Consider the following 19,686-nt stretch of genomic DNA (forward strand, 5'->3'; position numbering starts at 1 on the left):
TGTTGCTTTGTTTTGGCTGGGAACTCTGTCTGAAGATTATCTACTTTTTCCTAACAGAGTTTTATTTCTTAGTAGGTTTCTCATACCAATGTTACCACTGATTCTGTATTACTTTAGAAAATGGATTTTCTAAGTAAAATTTATCCAGAATTTGCTATAACCTCTTGCTAATGCTTTTTATTAACTGCAAAAGTTACAACTGATAAAACTGACATGACTTTACTGAAATGATATATTTTTCCAACTTCCCTACAATGAACATGGTACCCTTTATCTAAAGCTAATAAAATGCTTATCTAATATCTCTATATTGCTAGCTTAACAGTGCCACCTATTATTAGTCACATTGAGTTTTAGAATGAGTTTATTAAATACTGTTCTTTGGCAACTATTTTGACTTGTCATAAAAAGTTAAGTTTCTTCATGCTGCATAATGAAAATGATGTAAGAGGTCACAGAATTATAAGCTTCTCTCTGCTGACATCCCCCAATCCATGCAGCACAGTGTAATCACTCCTGCATTTCTAGAATAATGTTTTCTAAAGTCTCTTTTTGTTGCACTTCAAAAAGTGCTGCTTAATGACAGAAGACGGCACTAAAAAGCCATTTTTCCTCTATGCATCCTGTAGTATTAAAGCCAGTATTTTTACCATCATAAGTTACAATTTTCACTTTATCCACTTTAATAAGCTCTGTCATCTCTCTGAATTCAGCCTCACTCAATACAGAAGTCCACACGTTATCACAGAATGTGTACATATGTGCAGAGCCTCTGGAACGTTGACTCTGTCCCTGAATGTCGGTGCCAGAGCTCAATTTTTAGCCTTATCACACTGAAGTGGGACTTGAAGGGTGAGTTGGGGATGATCTGTTAAGACGGTAGGAACTTATCTGCACCCTCCTGAAGACTGTTTCCTAAAGTGCATTTCTGTATAACTGATATGCTACCACTTAAGAGAAAGAAATTCTTGAAGTCCTGTGGGACAGAGCAACACAGCCATGACTCAACAGGAGGTGCCTGCTTTCCCCAATGGCCCCTTCAGCAGCCCCAGAGACTACAGAGCTGGGTCAGTGACCCAGAAGTACTCACAGAACCTGGCAGTGAAACCACACCAGGAAGCAAGGAGACCTCCACCATTGTCTTTAAAACAAGGATTCAGAGACCAAATCTCACAGTCCCCAAGCATTAGAATGATAAAGCCTATGCAGTTCTTTTAGCAAATGAAGTAGAGAACATACACAGCTTTCTATTCTGTAGTGGCTAGAAAGACCACTTTACACTTAAAAAAAAAAAAAAAAAAAAAAAAGTTTTTCAGATTTTTAAATGTTTAAAATAATATGGATTAGGGGAACTCCCCAACCTCTTTATAGAACAGCAGTGTTCGTCAAACACCAAGTTACATAAGTTTGGTGGGCCACGCAAGAGCTAAGAAGCTGACACTTCTATGTAAATCTGTAGGTAATCGATGGGAGAAGACACTTGGAATACTCTAAAAGCTGATGATTGGGACAAAAAAGATATCAAACTTATTCAGAATCTAAGAACATCATGCTTCTTGAAGTAATTTAGAATTTTAAAACTGAAAAGGGCTTAAAAGAGCATCTAATAAAACCTCTTTATTTCACAGACGAGGAAACTAGTTTATGGTTGGCCCAAAGTCTTATGGTTTCTTTTTCTGCTTTATCATTCAGCGAAGTTTACATTCAAGCAGAGCAAAGACCTTGTTAGAGATTTTCGTTTGATAAGCTGGCATCTTGAAACCAAGAGTGAAGAATCTGATTTTAACACAGATGACAACTAAAGGCCAACAGATTTCGAAAATGGAAACTACAATGCCAAAGTACAGGGTGAGAAGTAAGATCAGAGCTGGGCTGTTTTAAAGTGATCATAAGTGAACTGGCAGGAAATCCGCATTTCGGTGACAAATAAAATCATCCTTAGAATGCATGGAACGTTGGGCCAGAGAGAAACCTTAGAGCTCATCTAGTTTAAGCCCCTCTGCACAGATAAGGAAACTGAGGGTCAGAGAGTGAAAGTTACTCACTTATCCACATTCACACAGCTCTTTCAGAGCAGAGTCAGGCCTAGCATTCATGGGGCCCATGACCGTTCCGTCAAGTCAAGCTGCCTTGCAGAACCCATATTAAGGTGCCGATTCTGAGACTTGAAATAAAGAGGTCAGATCTTAAGGATGTGAAAGCAAGAAGCAGAGGATGTCTTTGGTTTTTTATACACTCTTTCCAGATCTTTAAACGTATGAAAGCCAGGTCAGTGAGTCACGGGTTAATAACAGGAGTGGACTTTGTGATAGGGAAGGGAAGGCAATACAGAACTGGGGAGAGAAAATAAAGAATCGCAGCTTCCCATTCCTCACTCAAGATAGTGACAAAGCTCCAGATGGAGGCCGTGTACTCAGTATGAATTTGCAACAGTAAAGCTGTGAGTGCAGTAAGTGCCTTATTTCTATTTATTTGAAATAAAAAATCTATCCAAAAGCAAGGCCCCATTTCTACCATTATCTGGGCTCCTACCCATGGCTACGCAAAGGTCTCCAGGGGTTTTTCGACATCAAAAAATTTTTACGGATGCCCCCTCTGTCCATCTCTCCGTACTGGTTGTTGTTGGGATGGCTCCTGCCCAAACCCCCAGGATTCCTAGAAATCAAGGGAGTCCACTACATCGGTGCCCTTGGAGCCTGGGAATCACTGCTAAGCTCCCTGGGGGCAACAATGCCTGGGATACACCAGCTACCATCCTCTGGAGTTCCACCCCTTCCACATCCTGTCTTTATTTAAAATATTGACATTTGTTCATCATGGATTTTTTTGCATTAATTTTTACTTTTTAAAATATTGCAATAAAATATAATTACCTTGATTACTGAGTTTTTTTTAGAGTCCTCTCAAATTTTATGCCTGAGTCAGTTGCCTCACTTGCCTCACCCTAGTCCCAGCCTTGTCCTTCCCTTAAGGCACGTGAGAGTGGGTCACAGGTCACCAGCTTTCATGGGAGCCATGGACCATGACCCTCTGTCTCCTCCCCAGGCCAGGAGGAGACTCTCTCTCCATGACATTCCATCTCCCCGACCTTCTACTCGCCTACCCTCTCCAGAAAAGCAAAAGCCAGCAGCTGAAGGAGGGCCAGGGAGCCATTTCAAGCACCTCATCTTCAGACCCATCTACAACCTTCCTCAAGGCAAGGAAGTCAAAGTTAGGCTTAGAATGGAGATAGGGAAGGATGACTGGGAGGAAAATGATAAAGAGCCACAAACACAAAATAAACATCTCATCACGAATGGTCTCCAGGAGTCGCAACAAGGAGAGATGTGCACAACTATGTGTGAAAAGAAAGATGTCTTCAGGAGAAAAAATCAACTTTGAGTAAATGCTCTCTCCAGTGGTGACAATAACATTTTTTGTTTTAATAAAGGAAAACGAAGAGTGATGGTGAGTGAAGGAAGATGGTGAAAGAAACCCGGACTATCAAAACCTTATCAGCATATTTCCAAGCTCTGGGGTCAAAATAAAACTTTAAATTACAGATTGTCTATGAAAATGTAGGAAATGCAATAAGAGGAGATACGATCTGGGAGGAAATCGATGTTGAGTATAGAGCCAAAAGGAGTCGATGATCAGGTTAATGAAGAGTCAGGAGAGAGAAGGTGGAGAAAATGTAAGAAAAATGAAGTGAGAAGAAAATAAAGTGAAAAAAATGTCTCCAGTAGTCAAATTGGCTTAGAAAGAAGAGAAACAAACTCTGCCCAAGGAGGCATGAGATGGCTAAAAAATTCAGTCTGATCAATCTTTCTCTCCATGAACAGACCACAGGAGATATTAGCCAGAATGGAAGCTTTGGAAGGGAACTGGGGACAGAAACTGGTCACATTGCTGGATTTGAGGAGACACAGTGGGTGTGAATGTTCTGTTTAAGGCTTCTAAAGAGACATGCTAAGGGGGAGAAAGATATGCGTGGAGAGGTGCGGTTAAGTGAGGATTCTCAAGAAGAGACTAACATAGATATGCTCGAATCCAGAAAGAAGTAAGTCCTAAGAAGGTGCAGAGGAGGAGGGGAAAAGGCAAAGAGAGGAAGAGAGAGAAAATAGGAATGAAGAGAGGTAAGCATGAAAGAAACAGAAAAAGCGCTCAGTGGTTTTAAACAACACTCTTTTGAAAACCTGTTAGAAGAGCAGAATTTACTGTCTGAGAACTTATCAATATATAAAGTATCCTACATCGCAATACTGTCAGCTCTGAAAAGCAGAAACCCACATCCTGAGCTTCTTTGCTCCATTCTGTCGGTCAAGGGCAGCTCTCCAGCTGCTGGGCTGGAAGGGGACATATTCCCTAGAAGCCCAAGCTTTGCTATTATCTGCTATCTTAGTAAAAGCATGTTCCCACTTTGCTTTTGGAATGGTATTCTTTGTCACACAGGCAGTTTTAAAAGCTCTTGCAAGCAGGTAAAACAAGTTTCTGTTAGGTATCTAATATAATCCAACACATGGAAATCATAAGAGAGTTTGACAGTTCCTTTTTGTTTCTAAATCAGAAATAGTCATCTGTGGTAAGTCAGTAAAATAATACCAATATAATTCCGTATTATGCCTTCAGTTCTTTTTCTACAGGGTCTATTTTTTAAGCCAGAATACGAAATCAAAAGTTATAAATTGTTCTATGTAGTTTATTTTTCCATCGCATCTAACATCTGACAGTAGAGACAGATTTTTGTAAGATGTTGGACTTGTTTCCAAAAATGCATCGTATGCATTTTTACAACATGTCTACTAAGAAAGTGTGACTTCACATGATCCTTAGTGGTTTTGTGATTTGTTTCTTGACCCTTATTCCTATATTTTGCACAACAGTTTAATAATACTTTGACTAATCAATTGAGACAGGGGATGGGTAAATATAACTTGTTATTAGGTCATTTCCCAGGCTAACAGATTGAATTTCTCCATGTATATACATATACATAAACACCTTCAATAATCTAAAAAACGTTATGAATAGATGAGAAATACCATAAACATATTCTCTACGTTGTTGTCATTTCAGTATTATCTTATGGTGGGAACTCAGAGCTTGCGACACTCAACATAAATGATGCCAGCAATTTATTTATTTTTATTAAGACTTTACTTTTTAGAGCAGTTTAAGGTTCACAGCAAAACTGAATGGAAGGTACAGAGATTTCCCATATACCCCTGCTCCCTCACATATACAGCCTCCCCATTTATCAGCATCCCCCACCAGAGTGGTACCTTTGTTACCACTGATGAACCTACATTCACATATCATTATAACCCAGAGTCCATAGTTTACGTTACAGTTCACTCTTGGTGTTGTACATTCTATGGGTTTGGACAAATGTGTAACAACATGTATCTATCGTTATGGTATTTTACACAAAGTATTTTCACTGACCTAAAGTTCCTCTGTGCTCTGGCTATTCATCTCTCCCTCCCCGCAGCCTCAGACAACCACTCAGCTTTTTACTGTCTCCATAGTTTTGGGGTAAGAACGTCATATATAGTTAGAATCATTCATTATGTAACCTTTTCAGATTGGCTTCTTTCACTTCAGAAATATGCACTTAAACTTCCTCCATGTCTTTTCGTGGCTCAACAGCCCACTTCTTTTTAGCAATGAATGATATTTCATTGTCCGAATGTGCCACAGTTTATTTATTCGCCTACTGAAGATAATATCGTGGTTGCTTCCAAGTTTTGGTCATTATACATAAAGCTTCTATAAACATTCGTGTGCAGGTTTTGGAGGGGAAAATAAGTTTTCAAGTCCTTTGGGTAAATACCAAGGAGCATGATTCCTGGATCAAACGGTAAGAGTATTTTAGTTTTGTAAGAAACTGCCAACTGTCTTTCAAAGTGGCTGCACCATTTTGCATTCCCACCAGCAATGAATGAGAGTTCTTACTGCTCCACAACCGCATCAGCATTTGGTGTCGTCAGTGTTCCAGATTTTGGTCATTCTGATAGGTGTGCGGGCAATTTATTTAATAAGGAAAAATGATAATCCTCAAAAGATCGTTTTGTTGAATAAGCAATTCTTTAAAAAAAATTAACAGTTAAATCCCTGCTACATAATTTGCTTCCAAATACTGCAACAGATAAATTATAATAAACTTCACAGATAGATATCAAGATGTAAGAAGAGTGTGAGTGATAGGCACTGAGCATCTAAACCTGTCAGCAATTCATGAGACCTTCAGTTTGCTTATCTCCATACCAGTAATACAATATGACTGTTCAGTCTCAGTGGAAATACCATTGGACTTGGAGCCAGGTAACCCAGATTCTAATACCATCTCACTTTGCCTCTCTCCCTTTCCTCCTGAATGAAATGAAAGACTTGGACTGATCAGGCCGAGTAGGTAAGTTAAATGAGTGAAGCAAGGGCTTCCCTGGTGGCGCAGTGGTTGAAAGTCCGCCTGCCGATGCAGGGGACACGGGTTCGTACCCCGGTCCGCGAAGATCCCACATGCCGCGGAGCAACTAGGCCCGTGAGCCTTGGCCGCTGAGCCTGCATGTCCGGAGCCTGTGCTCCGCAACGGGAGAGGCCACAACAGTGAGAGGCCCGCGTACCGCAAAAAAAAAAAAAAAAAAAGTGAGTGAAGCAAGCAAGATGGGGACTGCGAGAAGCTAGGAAGCTCCTGCCACAAAGAAAGAGGGAACTGTGCAATCGACTGATGCCACGTGGAGTGTGTATCTCATTTTGCCGAATCTGCAGATTTTCCATGAGAAGCCAGAAATCTAGATTGAATACGATATTTCCTAATTTTTATCTATTGGAAACACATTTTTAAATTTCAAAAATACTCTAAGCATGGGACTTCTACTTCTCACCAAGATGGAGGAGCAGGGATCAAACTTACCTTCCCACTTGAAATAAACAAAAATAGATTAAATATATGAAACAATGGACACTGGACATCAGTCAATGAGGGACACTGACCTCTGAGAAATGGAAAATGAGGTAAGCCCTACAACTGCCCCAGCTTGAGACTGTCACAGCAATGCAGTGAATAAAGAATAGTCTTTCCAACAAACAGTGTGTGCTGGGATAATTCAGTATTCATATGAAAAAAAATGAACTTCCATCTATGGAACCATAGATACAGAACATAGATCATGTTCAAAAATTGACTTAACATAGATGTAGACCCTAATGTAAAACCTAAATTATAAAACTTCTACAAGTAAACATAGGAGAAAACCTTTGTAATTATTTTGATTTTTGGATGAATCTCAAAATAATTATGCTGAGTGAAAGAAGCCAGACATAAAAGGAGTACATACAGTATGATTCCATTCAGAAATTCGTAGTTCAGAAAACTCATACTAATCTATAGTGACAGAAAGTAGATCGGTGATTGCCTGCAGGGGCTAAGGACAGGAAGGAGGGATTACAAAGGGCAATGAGAAAACTTTCCGTGGTGAAGAATATGTTAATTATCTTGATTGTAAAGATGGTTTCACAGGTATATACCTGCGAAATATCAAATTGTATACTTTAAATACGTGCAGTTAATTGTGTCACAATTATACCTCGATAAAATGTTTACACACACACACACATACAGACACCAAGCGGCCAAACAAAACCCAATTGTTGGCAAAATCTGGCATGCTAGCTGCCAGTTTTCAATTTCTATGTTCAATGGCATCTGGAGTCACTTCCAGTGAACTGTCATTGTTTGAAATTTACCCAAGGCTAAAGCTAAAATTCAGTTTCCACAGACAGTGGATGTAACTACATAAAGGCATTCTAGAAAATATTTGCAGTTGAAAAGTTGAATATATTAAATGCGTGTATTAGCATGTATTAATTATTGAATATACTGTGGCATAATTCATAAAATAGATTGTTCATTTTCAACAGATTTTGTTTCACTGTAATTTGGTTGAGCCTATAATTTTCTGAGTGCTCAAGCGGGTAAGAAGTGCAAACCTCTTGTGCTACATTCCAGGATAATTAAATCACAATGTCGCACGGAATGCTATAGAAGACATTCTAAGACCATCTCCCTTTTCCTACAATTCTGACATTTAGCAGTGCTTTAGGATTTGTGTATTATATGAGCAATATTCACATAATCAATGGGTTTCGGGCTTTGTTCACTCTATAGCCACAGAAGCACTGTTTTCAGAGTGTCTACATGTATCTATATCCACATAGACATGCACCTATACAAACAGAGTCACCTTACACCACATAAACAGGTGTACAAACAAACCCATATGCACCCATCATCATGATACAATGTCTAATCCCAGCATGAATGTGTAATATATATCATATGAAGAGAACATAGGTGCCTATTTTTCTTGTATAAATATATTCTTGGATATATGGGTATATATCATTGCTCATAAACAATTTTTCAGGGTTAAACTGAAACTGCTCAAAGGACTTGGAAACAGAGGTGAATGGTTGTCCAGTAAGCAAGTAGTCATAACGCTGCCCACCAGTATCAGTTTTCATTTGCCATCAGATAAGCCTAAAAGTGCTGGAGTTGATACAAGCCAGTCCCACAGGTAAGAAGAGTAGCAACGTATTTTGTGGCGGACTGCTACATGAAAAGGGGCCTGAGGAATGTCACTTGCTCTGCATCAAAACAATACAACAAAAGGACCTACTGTCCTTGGGTCACCCCCATTTCGGTCAGCTTAATGTGGGTGGAGCCCCACAAAACCCCATCTGGAATGTTGGCCATTTGTTCAGAGGCACCATTTGCAAACTACTTGCTTTCTTGTTCTTCTTTAAACTGCAGTTTAGAAAAAATGCTGGAGGCATTAAGAATGTTTAGACACAGGACAATTTTCATAGCTCAGATTTCAGGGAGAATAAATGTCTTCTGTCCCTTGTTCGTGGACGTCCAGACAAGTCCTTAATAGGAAAGGTAGACAGCACTTCTGTACAGCTGTCCACCACCTCCCTCCTTCTGCTCCCGTTAATTAATACTGATTAACACACACTCTAATTTCATTTCTGAACAATTCATTCAATATCTGACCATTGAAAGATTATAATCACCATCTTTAAAACTGACGATTAGGAAAAACGACCATTTTCTTGCTTAAGGCACACTGAAGAAAACTGGTCTAAGGCGCTAAGGGCAAGTTTAAGGATCTTTCTAATTGAGCATTCTTCCACAAATGCACTGCAGGTGGATTTTCTCCTCTCGATTCTTAAGGGGAAGATACATTTTAAAAATACATGTATGATTTAAAATACATATAGTATTGAATTAAAACCCATAAGAAATAACTAAAACATGAAAACACAGCAGTCACTCCTGAGTACTAAACGTAAATTGATAAGATTGTTAGTCCCAGGAAGGCCCTAAAGTAGAGTATCTTTCTAAAAGAGCAAAGAAATCTAAGTTGCATAAACACTTCTGTCGCTAAGATGGCAGTGAGAATTTAATTCTCTGATAAAGAAAATACCTCTTGCCTCCTGAGATGATAAAACAGCCAATATTGATGCACCATGTATTATGTGCTAGGTGCTACTCTAAACATCTTATGTACATTGACTCATTCAGTTCTCAGAACAATGCTATGACATAGGCACTATTATTTGCCCCATTTTCTAGATGAGGAATCTGAGGTAGACAGCAGTTGAGAAACTTGCCCATCACACAGCTTATTAGCGGCAGAGACAAGATTTGACCTTGCTAGTCTGGTTCCAAAATTAAAGTCCTTAAGCACCATACTATCTTGCCCTTTGAGGCTACAGAGCAGTACCTTACCCATCAAGACCAATGTCCCCCACTAACTGACTACATGCAAGGTCAAGCTGTTTGCATGTGGTCAGTTGGTTCACTTCCAGCCAGCTCTGTGCTCTGCTGTGTGGCTAAGAAACCCCACCATTCCAGCTCTGTCCATTTAGCTTTTTGCAAATAATCTTTAAAAATGAAAACTGTTTGTTACTATTGTTCACTTACATTTAAGAGTAAGCAGGCTATGGGCTTCCCTGGTGGCTCAGTGGTTGAGAGTCCGCCTGCCGATGCAGGGGGGCTATAAGAGCACACTGTGATAGGAAGCTATTGTTTGAAAAACACATTTTTTTAAAGGAGGACTCCTGGGAATGAGAAGTGCAGCTCCAGAGGCAAGAGGAGAGCACTGGAAGGAGAACAATGAGTAAAAGTTAAAATATTATTTTCTATAGCAAATGTGTAATAAAATGCTCTGAACACTCTTTTCTGGGGTCCCATCCCCACTTTTTCTTAGCTTTGGAGTTGACCTCCTTCTCCAACGCCCCATCCCTCTTCTCTGCCACCTCTCCTCTATCGCAAGCCGTCTATCCTGTCTTACGACCACCTCCTTTGCAAACACCTCTCTCATTAGACTTTCGGGTTGTTTCAGGATTGTTGCGGCCATTCACCCTCTCCCTTGTGTGATCCCTAAATCATGTCTTTCACGCCTGGGTGGGAAGGTGGAGAACAGCAGGTTAAGCCAGGGTCCACAAACAACAGAATCTAGCCTTTTCCAACTCCTAGCGTGGAACGGGCCTAGGGTACAGCAGGTACAGATGTGAAATACTCCTGGTTAAAAGAGCACTTGTTGGAGCACTGACTGGCCAACCTCAGAAGCACTTGCCGTCCAAGGTGGTAACCAAAGGACTCTCTGGAAAGAAGTCACCTCCTGTCTGATCTTCAGTATCTGGACCATCACTTGTCTAAGCTGCCCTGGGAAGTGTCAGCAGCTCATGACAGCAGTTGGAAGAAGCTAGGGTCCGATAGGACTTCCAGCTTATGCCATGAGGCGGGGAAGCTGGAGGGGGGTGGTCGGCCAACCCCTTCCTAGCCATAGCGTGACTCATCTCTGTTACCTCCAGGGAGAAATCACAAAGGTTATTTTGCTTGCTGAGTGAACAAAAGTTCTTCTGGAAAAGTAGGCTTAGAAATGGAAAGTCCTAAATCAGAAATCCTCTTACAGGGCTATGGATGTTTCTTTGTATCCAGGCAACTGCTGATTGACTGCATAATATTCAGCTCTTAGTCGGTGCTGCCTTTTAGGCCTTAGCCTGCCTGACCCAACAGCTGCTTAACCTGGCTCCAAAAATCTGTAACTTTATTTTGAACAAATCTCAAACAATTTCATTTGACTTTTCCCAACTCGACTATGCAACTCAAAATTTGTTTTAAATTTTACGGTCCTTTTTCTCCCCCTTCTCTCTGTCTCTCTCTCCCCCGCTTTCTCTCCTACCCCTTCTTACAGCTGTAGCTTTGGAATCTGAGTTGGTTTTCCTTAGGCAGCAGCAGATTTTGCGATGCAAAAGAATGGAAGTTTGCAGAAGGGAAGGGGGTAAAGCAGGGAGAAGGGGAAGGTCGGTTTACTAACTCTTTGGATCCCTCCAGAACAAGCTAAAACCTAATACTATATAAATACTGAAGTGCACAGTAGAGTCAAAGTATTCAATAAACATTTACTGTGAATGGAAGCATTAGGGAAGGCTTAGGCCCTGCCTGAATTCCCATGAAATTTGTAAATATTTCTTTCATTTGTTCTCCATTTACAATTAGTTGCGGTCAAGCTGATCAAAGCCAAAAGAGGCCTGTTGCATGTGAACCCGCATCCCTCACAATGACATCCACGAAGCAGAATGAAATATGGAATATCGGGTTTCCACGGATGTATGAACTTGTAAAAAATCTGAAAGAATAGGAGGTTTTTCACACTGAGTAATGTGAAACATTTGGTGCAGATTGTAGGCCTCTGAAGAGGGAAAGGGAGAGCCCAAATCTATCAGGCTATAAAACAGAAGCGGGCCCAGGCCAACATTAGGGTCTTCCCCAGTAGGCAGGCATCCAGTGATTTAGCTGTCACAGGCTCTCCACCCTCTGGACCCCCCTCTGGAGGTCCTGGCAAAGAAGCCCCTTGGGCAGGGGGAGAGAGGAGGCACCCAGGGCTCGGCCTGGGGTGACAGCTTTTCAGTGGCCCACGCTCCACTCCATCCCACTCCCTTGCGTTCTGTTGCTGGACTGTTGAATTACTGCTCTCCCACCCCGTCCAAATATACACACCCCTCTATACTGATGCATTCACACATTTCCAATCAGAGAGGGGTTAAAGTACTTGATACGTACTTAGACAGGATCTTCTACACACAGTCGAAGTCAATAAAGAACCCCAAGTGAATCCAGAAGTATATACTAGCACAAAGCCTCAAAAAGCCACATATACTGTTCCCCTGGCTCACTTGAGTGTCCCCTCTTTCTTTTCTCTCTTTCCTCATGCAGACCTTCTCCTCCCATAAAGCCCGCATCACTGTCAGCTGGGGCTGCGCTCTCCTTTTGCAACAATTCAGAGTGTTTTAGTTGTTTTTTAGTTCCTATTTTCAGCCCATAATGGAGTCGGAGGTGGGGACATGAAGGGGCAGGGCTTTAGCAGTTTACATTCTCTTACCCCCAGAAGTGCCTAAGGCCATGAGGCAATGTCTGCTTCCTTACTGGAAAACTGAGCAGCCACTACTCCAGCTTAATAAAAGACCTCATGATAATGCGTGAATACTCACAAGGAAATAAGCAAAGGCCATTGCCAAGGACTTCAAACCAGCAAAGGCAGCCAGCCTGGTATCACGTGCAACTCTTTGAGAAACACAAACAAACCTCCCTCCTTCCACTCCTCACCCTCCCCTCACCCAAGGGCCCTGTAATTCCACCATCTCTCCTCGCCAGACTGGTGAGGGGGGCATATTTTGTTCAAGGTACATCCCAGCTGCAAAGCACCAGGAGCAAGAGAAAGGCTGAAATCCACTATATTTTACTAAGGTGGGGAAAGGTTTGTAAGGATTAAAGATTGGGAGTACGCAGGCGTAAACAAATGCTAAGGAGAACTGAGTCATTGTGAGAATCCAGCCTCCCCCATGGAATCACGCATACACCCCTCCTGCTCTCCACCAGTAGCCTGTACAAACAAAGGATGATGCAGGAGAAAGATCAGGAATATAGTGTCACCTTTGAACTGAAAGCCACTCTGTGATACCAAGCTGTTCCTTCAAGGAGAGTTCTCCAAAGCTCTGGGTTGAAGGTGACCTGGGCTTCTACAGCCAAACGGAAAGCTCCTCCCCTGGACTAGGGAGAACAACAACAATACAGCAGTGTGGGAGGGTGAAACCTTAATGTTCATGGAATCAAAATAGAGAGAAAACCTTAACTTGACCTTGCATGGAGTTCTTCAGCTTAGAAGAACTGAATCAGCCCAAACGTTTCAGAATTTGTAAGGCAGGACAGAAGGAGAACAATTTTAAACAGTGTCACAAATAGTCTCCAAAGACCTTGTGAAAACAAGTAGCTGTACCAAAAACCATATTTTGACAATCTGATCACAGATGATTTGAAACATGATGGGTTAGGTTTGCTTACAAATGAATATGAGTTGATAGTTTTGAAAAGGAGATCTGCAAATGGAGATTTGGCCAAAATTGGCTTCATGTACTTAGTTCACTCACAATGCACATCCTTCGCCAGGATGTGGTGACTACAGACTCACCGGGCAACGCCATCCAGCCCCACACAGGGGAGAGAAGTTGATGTGGTATTTTTCTTTAATTAACACCCACCATCGGTTTCAAGAAACAAAATACCACCACACCCCAGAAGCCACTTATATACATCACGGATTAGAGCCCATTCCTTCCTCGTTAGAGGTAACTGTGTTGGTAATTTATAGTGTTTACTGCCTATGTATTGATAGCTTTCCTGAAACACTATATAGTTTAATGTCTATATTTGAAGTTTACAATCATGGAGTTAAACCAATATATTATTCTTTTATGACTTTTTTTTTTTTTTTTTTTTGTGGTACACGGGCCTCTCACCGCTGCGGCCTCTCCCGTTGTGGAGCACAGGCTCCGGACGCGCACGCTCAGCGGCCATGGTTCACGGGCCCAGCCGCTCCGCAGCATGTGGGATCTTCCCGGACCGGGGCACGAACCCGTGTCCCCTGCATCGGCAGGCGGACTCTCAACCACTGCGCCACCAGGGAAGCCCTGACTTGCTCTTTTTAATTCAATACTGTATTTGTGAGGTTGATCACTGTTGGTGCACGTAAATTTTTTCATATTCACTGCTGTATAGTGTTCCACTGTATAAGTATGTGTCTTTCTTTTGATAAATCCATTGGGGTTTTCCAGAAAAACAGAACCAAAATATATCCTATCGGCTCTGTTATAAATAGATTATTACTGTTATACACACACACACACACACACACACACACACACACACACACACGTGGAAATTGGCTCATACTATTGTGGAGGCTGAACAGTTCCATGACCTGCCCTCTGCAAGCCAGAGACGCAGGGAAGCTGGAAGTATAATTCCAGCCCAAGTTTGAAGGCCTGAGAACCAGGGGAGCTGATGGTGTAAGCCCCAGTCCAAAGGCAGAAGACAGATGCCCCAGCTCAAACAGGCAAGCAGGGAGCAAAAGTGGTGAATTCGTCCTTCCCCTGCCTTTTGTTCTATTTAGGCCTTCAATAGATTGGATGATGCCCATCCACACTGGGGAGTATAATCTACTGAGTCCACCAATTAAAATGGTAAACTCATCCAGAAACACCCTCACAGAAACACCTAGAAAAAATGTTCAATCTGGGCACCCCATGGTACAGTCAAGTTGACACATAAGAGTAACCATCACAATAAACCAGTAGGTTATTTTTATATTAATCTATATTTTATTTATGTGTTTAACGTATATAAACATATATGTTATATTACCTCTGCCCATAAAAAACACCATTATGAAAATTTCTGTATATGCCTCCTGGTGCACATATGCAAGATCTTCTCTAAGGTATATACCTGGTCATGTAATTCATAGATCACAGGGCATGCTCATGGCTCAACATGGCCAAACACATTTCCAAAATGGATATACCCGTTTCTACTCCTAACAGTAGTGGATAAGAATTCCTATACCTCCATATCCTAGTTAACACTTGGTATTGTTCAACAGCTGATTATGAAATGGTAGCTCATTGCAATTTCAATTTGCATTTCCCTGACTGTAATAAAATTGACCGTTTATCCATCAGTCATGTGAAACTGATTTTGTAAAATTACTATTTATTTCATCTGTCCATTTTCCAATTAGGTTATTTCTCTTTCTTATTCATTAGTTGGAGTTCATATATTCTGAATAATGTATTCACACAATTTGTAATATCTCAAAGAAGGACTTTTTAATTTTATTATAAACTATTATAATCAGTATTTCCCTTTAGAGTTATTCTTTTGTGTCTTATTTAAGTAATCCTCTACCCTAATGTCACAATGACATTCTCCTACATTAATTTCAAATAGTCTTGCCTTTTAGGGTCTATTTAGTGTACCTGAAATTAATTTTTGAGTATCATGTTAGGTAGGAATCAAATTTCATGTATCTTCCAAATGTATAATCAATTATCTCAGCATCGTGTATTAAAAATACATCCTTTTTCTTCCACTCTCCCAAATAATTATAACAGATTTCCTTATATTCATGGGTCCATTTCTGGTCTCTCTATCCTATTCAAGTGGTCCATTTTCTATCCCTCTGCCAATAACCATCTATTGGGTAGAGCAAGTCAGAGAAAAAGAAATGTAGGACCTTCACAGGAGCAATAGGAAGGCTGACAGCTGATCTAAAAGAAACACCAGAAGCAAAGAGACAGGAGGAAATAATGTGCCCAGATATGCTTATTTGTCCGTTTCGGAAAAATTATAGCATTTCTTGAGCCTGTGGCTTGAAGTCTTTCGTCTGTTTTGGAAAATTCTCAGCCACTACCCTTCACCAACTACTGCTTCTGTCACTTTCTCTCGTCAACTCCTCTTGGACATTTTCACTCTGTCACATATATATACCTTATGTTCTTCTAAATTTGTACATCTGCTTCCATTTCATCCTTCAATATGGGTATTTTTTTCTGATCTACCACTTTCTTTCTCTTGTTTGATGTGTCTAATCTGAAGTTAAATCCACCCATTGAGTCCTTAACTTTAGTACTTCACTTTTCCATTTATAATATCCATTTGATATTTTTTAAGTTTCTCATTCTTGCCAACAGTCTCTATGTTTTCTTTTAACTATTTTAATGTACTAATCATAGTTATTTTAAAGTCTATATTTGATAACTTAAATATCTGGACCTCCCTTTAGGGTCTGTCCTTATTATAATTTTTTATCGTATTTTTCAGTCAAGTCTTATCTTTTTATATATCCAATTATTTTTGATAGCATGGAGGACATTTTTTAGGAAAAACTGTCGAGGTAATACGCTGCTCTGGATATTATTATCCTCCAGAGAGGATTTAATTTGCAGTTAATTTTACATACAGTTAAGGTCGAATCAGGATTAAGCTGATTTGAGCTTCAGTCCTATTTGGGCCTGTCTAGCTCTGGTTCACTTTTACTCCTAGAGTGTAGCTTTGTAGGGTCCTAACAAAAAGCTTGGGATGTTGGGGCTTCCCTGGTGGCGCAGTGGTTGAGAGTCCGCCTGCCGATGCAGGGGACACGGATTCATGCCCTGCCCGGGAAGATCCCACATGCCGCGGAGCGGCTGGGCCCGTGAGCCACGGCCGCTGGGCCTGCGCGTCCGGAGCCTGTGCTCCGCAACGGGAGAGGCCACAACAGTGAGAGGCCCGTGTACCGCAAAAAAGGAAAAAGCTTGGGGTGTTTAACAAGGCATCCTCTTCTTGATGGGCCCTGAACTCTACTTTTCATTCCTCCAGCTCTGTAAAACTGCTAACAGCTCTGGTCAGCTTCTGGATCTCTCAGCTATTGCTTTTGTTTTCAGAATCTGTGGTTGCCTCAAAATGAAAAGCAACCCCCAAATGCTGAATTCACTTTTCCTGAGGCTTCCCTGTTACTCCAGATCTTGAATCTGAAAATTATCACTGCCTACATAGCTCTCTGCACCTTCAAACATTTATTTTTGTATTTTGTCCAGCTTTTCTCTGAGGATTGGTTTAAAATATTCTAGTCAGCCATTACTGGAAATGAAACTCTGGTATTTAAGATTTTTTTGATGCTCTTGTAAATGCTATCCTTTTACAACTAATTTTCAATTGTAGTTGGTGTGTAGAAATGATTGGTTTTACTAAATTAATTTTTTATATCCAGCAACATCACCAAGTTCTGAGTAATTCCAATCAATTATTTATAGATTCGTTGGGGTTTTCTAATAAACCCTAGTTATCCATATTATCTGTGAACTGTAGCTTTGTCTCTTCCCTTCTAGTGTTTACATATATTTAATTTCTCTTACCTTACATGTTGGTTGGGAACTCTAAAATAATGTTGAATAAAAATGGTGATAGAGGGCACCCTTGTCTTGTTCACAATCTTAAAGATAATGCTTATATGTTTTCCATCAAGTCTGATAATTTGTTGTGGTAATTTGTAGATGCCCTTTCTCAGAATAAATAAGGTTTCCTATAATCCTAGACAGCTAAGACTGGATGTGTACAAACAAAGTTGGTTCAGGGTGTTTAAGCAAACTCAAGAAACACCAACTTCGTCAATGTCAATTTGCAGAATTCCAGGACAATTATCTTACTCCCAATACGGAGAGAGCAGGAACCTCTTATTTACCCTTTGGTAGGGTCCTCACTCTCCAGGTATATTATTAAGATCCATTTTTGCCTCTCAGGCCCCAAAGCAACATTAGCACATAAAAGTTTCTTTTCCTCATACCCTTTTTCACAGTCTCCTCACATTTTACATCACCAAGTTCTTCCTAGTATCTATTCTCCATTCTAATCTCCTTCTGGTAAAAGAGCTCAGCTAATCACCATCTTTCAAACAAAAGCACTTTTTTGTATTTAAAAAATGTTGTTTTCCCCTTAGTCTTTTATTCAACGTACTAAATAACATCAACCTTTTTTACTTTACTTCAGGCCTTAGTGTCTCTGAAAGTATCCAAAGTTCATAATAGTTGCACTTCAGTGCTAGCATCCTAACTTGGACAATATTATACAAGGTCCTAACCACATCAAGTACCAGGGGAAGTTTATACATCATGGTTTCTTGCTCCCTGCATTTCACATGTTCTGATTTTTCTCTGCCTTTTAAATCATGCCCCTCCCTCCATTGCCGAATCATCACTCACTTGCAATTCACTCTAACCTTTGGATACTTTTCTGATGTGGGAGGATGGAGGCCCTCGGAGATGTAGCAGGACTCTTATACTTGTCCACACTTTCTTCCCTCTTGTCACAGTCACTGAACGTTTTAGTCCTGATGGGTTTCAGGATGTTAGCTTGCAGTCTTCCGCAATTCCCGATCATGGGCAGATGGAATCAGTATATCTTATACCTTTCTACATCACTGACAAACACGTTAAGGCCACACCAGAGGCCACACCAGAGGCCAATTCTTTCAGAACTCCAATCAGTAAAGCAACATTCCCATTTTCATATGGGGCACCCACCATCTAGCTGTACGTTATGGAACTTTTTTTTAAATGTCAATACTTGGGCCCTACTCCAAAAGAATCTGATTTAATTGGTCTGGGGTGGGGCTGCCCAAGTGATTCGAATGTGTAGGCAAGACTGAGATCACTGACCAGTACCTGATACCCTGTACTATATCTAGTATGTTTTAGCACAGCGGTTCTCAAACTTCACTGTGCATACAAACCACCCTGGGGGTCTTTTGAAAATGCAGACCCTACTTCAGTAAATCTGGGGTGGGACCTGAAATTCTGCCTTTCCAAGAAGCTTCCCGTCAATGCCAACAACATGAACCACATTTTGAAAAGCAAAAAAGCAGAGACCCTCACTCAAATTGAGCACATAGTTCACTGCTGAACAGCCTACTCTTTCAAGTCTAACTCTGACACTTGATTCAAAGTAATTTCTCGAATACCCTCAGCCTTTGCCTAGGTCTTGTGGTTATTCCCAGAGTTCACTCTTTGTCTGTTTGCTGATCCATATCATACATGACATCATTTTCTGGGTTTGCAAAATCAGTGAGCATATGAAGCTGGGTTTCCCAACCTATATCTTGGCATCGTCTACTGCTGGCTACTGATCTCTCCCTCCTTAGAGAAAGATTTTGGCCAAGAAGCCTTCTTCTCTGAGGTTTGCTGGGTGCTCTGGAGGGAAAGGATTCCAACCAGCATTAGTGCCCTTGCCCACACAACACACACCTTACACACACCTGAGTCTCAGCATTTCACACGCAAACCACTGTATTGTCAGACCCCTGCCTCCCTAGGACCTTGAGGTTTCAGGAAAATGAAAACTAGCTGCTCTCCTCTTCAAAAGAAGCCTGGGACCACAGGTATGAAGGGACACTAAGCAAGACCCTCTGCCCAAGCCCTGCCTATTTTTAATTCTATCATAAACCGTCCTCACATATATATTCCTTGCTTCCTCCAGCCCACTGTTGGAGCCATTCTACTCACCAATGCTAAGCATCATTTGGTTTTAGGGATGTGTAGCCGGATGCTTGTATCCAGTCTACTCAAGATTATCTTGGCATTGCTTTCAATAGGATTATGAGATCCTCACTGGGGAAATCCAAGAGGCTTTGAAGAAGGCAGCAATCCCAGCTCAGTCACTTACCAGCTGTGTGATACTGACAAGTTATTTGATTGCTCAGAACTTCATTTTCTTCATCTTACAATGATGCAAAATCTACCCCATAGGATTGTTGTAAAGATTATATGAGA

General features: G+C 40.9%; 1 pseudogene; it reads right to left on the bottom strand.

Annotated features, from left to right (window-relative positions):
* Nucleotides 1-257: 257 nt before the first annotated feature.
* LOC111174531 (transcription initiation factor IIA subunit 2 pseudogene) lies at nucleotides 258-18,298 on the bottom strand (annotated as a pseudogene).
* Between the last annotated feature and the right edge of the window lie 1,388 nt (nucleotides 18,299-19,686).

The sequence above is a fragment of the Delphinapterus leucas genome, chromosome 6 (assembly GCF_059928025.1).
Source record: "Delphinapterus leucas isolate spDelLeu-1000000601 "Yukka" chromosome 6, BTC_Dleu_Yukka2, whole genome shotgun sequence".
NCBI lineage: Eukaryota > Metazoa > Chordata > Mammalia > Artiodactyla > Monodontidae > Delphinapterus > Delphinapterus leucas.